This window comes from Schistocerca serialis, chromosome 6, assembly GCF_023864345.2.
Source record: "Schistocerca serialis cubense isolate TAMUIC-IGC-003099 chromosome 6, iqSchSeri2.2, whole genome shotgun sequence".
NCBI classification, from domain to species: domain Eukaryota; kingdom Metazoa; phylum Arthropoda; class Insecta; order Orthoptera; family Acrididae; genus Schistocerca; species Schistocerca serialis.
Genome location: NC_064643.1, coordinates 657,657,088 through 657,659,369, shown reverse-complemented (window position 1 = coordinate 657,659,369; position 2,282 = coordinate 657,657,088). Strand labels below are relative to the sequence as shown.

At 45.4% G+C, this 2,282-nt stretch overlaps 1 pseudogene; it reads right to left on the bottom strand.

Moving 5' to 3' along the window:
* Window positions 1-434: 434 nt before the first annotated feature.
* On the bottom strand, window positions 435-552 carry LOC126485352 (5S ribosomal RNA; annotated as a pseudogene).
* Between the last annotated feature and the right edge of the window lie 1,730 nt (window positions 553-2,282).

Genomic DNA, 2,282 nt, shown 5'->3' with positions numbered 1-2,282 from the left:
TGGTGGACAGGGTGGGCAGCAGTCTGCGATTACTGATGATACTGTAATGTACTGTAAGGTGTCGTAGTTGAGTGGCTATAGGAAGACAAAAGACGACTAACACAAAATTTCTAGTTCGTGTCATCATTGAGAGCTAGCACTAAATGTGGAAAAATGTAAGTTAATGGATGGGTACGAAGGAAAAACCTGTAATGTTCCGCCACAGCATTGGTACTGTCCTGCTTGACACAGTAAAGCAGTCCGTTTTCAGGCCACAAGTCGCCCATCGGGACCATCCGACCACCGTGTCAACCTCAGCTGAGGATGCGGATAGGAGGGGCGTGTGGTGAGCACACCGCTCTCCCGATCGTTATGATGGTTTTCTTTGACCGGAGCCGCTACTATTTGGTCGAGTAGCTCCTCAGGCATCACGAGGCTGAGTGCACCCCGAAAAATGGCAACAGCTCATGGCGGCCCGGATGGTCACCCATCCAAGTGCCGGCCACGCCCGATAGCGCTTAACTTCGGTGATCTGACGGGAACCGGTGTATCCACTGCGGCAAGGCCGTTGCCACAGCTTGACACAGTGAAGTCGTTTAAATATGTGGGCGAAACCTTGCAAAGCGATATAAAGTGGAATGAACATGTGAGAACTGTGGTAGGGAAGACTTCGGTTTATTGGGATAATTTTAGGAAGATGCAGTTCAAGAGTAAAGGAGAACGCATATAGGACGCTCGTGCGACCTTTTCTTAAGTACTGCCCGAGTGTTTGGTATCACTACCAGGTTGGATTGAAGAAGACATCAAAGCAATTGAGAGGCGGGCTGCTACTTTTGTTACCGATAGATTCAAACAGCACTTGTAAGTGTTATTGAGATGCTTCGGGAACTCAAATGGGAACTCCTGGAGCTGAGGTGACTTTGTTTTCGAGGAACGCTATTGAGAAAATTTTGAGAACCGGCATTTTAAGCTGTCTGCCGAACGATCCTGCTGCCACCGACATACATTGCGCGTTAGGACCACGAAGGTAAGAGAAATTTGGACTTTTACGTAGTCTAATAGACATTCGTTTTTCCCTCGCTGTATTTGCGAGTGGAAGAAGAGAGGGAATGAGTAGTAGCATTACATGGTACCCTCACCCACGCACAGCACGGTGGCTTGCGGACTATCTGTCTAGATAATTACTTCAATACTGAAAAAGTCACAATTATTTGACGACAAAAATAATTTTCGGTGTTATTTGGCACTTATCAAGAAAACAAGTTACACACTATAAAGCAAAATGTCTCTACTAACGGCGTTAGAGGTATTGATGTGTATGCAAGTGCCTATTTTCGCGAACAAATAAATATATATGTGTTCTGAACTGTTTAGATGACACTTTTCGTATTCTTGTAGTTTTTGGAGTGGTGGTCGTGGTAAGTTCCTATGGGATCAAACTGCTGAGGTCATCGGTCCCTAGGCTTACGCACTACTTAATCTAACTTCAACTGACTTACGCTAAGAACAACACACACCCATGCCCGAGGGAGGACTCGAACCTCCGACGGGGGCAGCAGCGCGAACTGTTTCAAGGCGCCTCGGACAGCGCGGCTACCCCGCTCGGTAGTTTTTGTAGTGTAACGCATTTACCACACAACGTTTGAAAAGAATGTCCACTATGAATTGTGCTTTGTCATTAATAAGTTCTCTTATTATACTGGTCCTTACATTTTGCACTAGGAGTACATTTCGATTTCTTAGTAAAAATGACAGTCCCTCATAGCGTTACTTTCACCGCTCAGATGTCAAACTCCAGCGCAGACAGCTCTCACAGCACACGCAATTTTGCACTAACGAGTAAACGAAAGGGACTTAAAGCTCCAAAACTGCCAAGGCGGTGGCGAGCCGGTCGAGTGTTATCACTTTCGCACAAGTCGGTATTTGATACCTGATTCTGTTTGGAATCTTCCCCTATAACAAAAATTTGGTAGCTGCGCAGTTAGCACGGCGTATTGCTAAGCCAGGGGGACCGGGTTCGATTCCCGGCCGGCACGGAGACTTTTCTCTCCTCAGGAACTGGGTGTTGTCCTTACTTTCGTATCCTTATGACTGATATTTCAGTTAGGCTAGCTGAATGGACGCGGCTCGAAAGCTAATGAATTAAAAAAAAAAAAAAAGAACTGTCAGGGACGTAGCTATAAGGTTTGATGCAAATTGCAGCTTAACCCATTACGTTTTATATTCATGCACTTGCACATATAGGAAAACAGCACGATCAAATCATAAAAGAACTTCTGAAGAATGGAATTATAGTAAGAGAA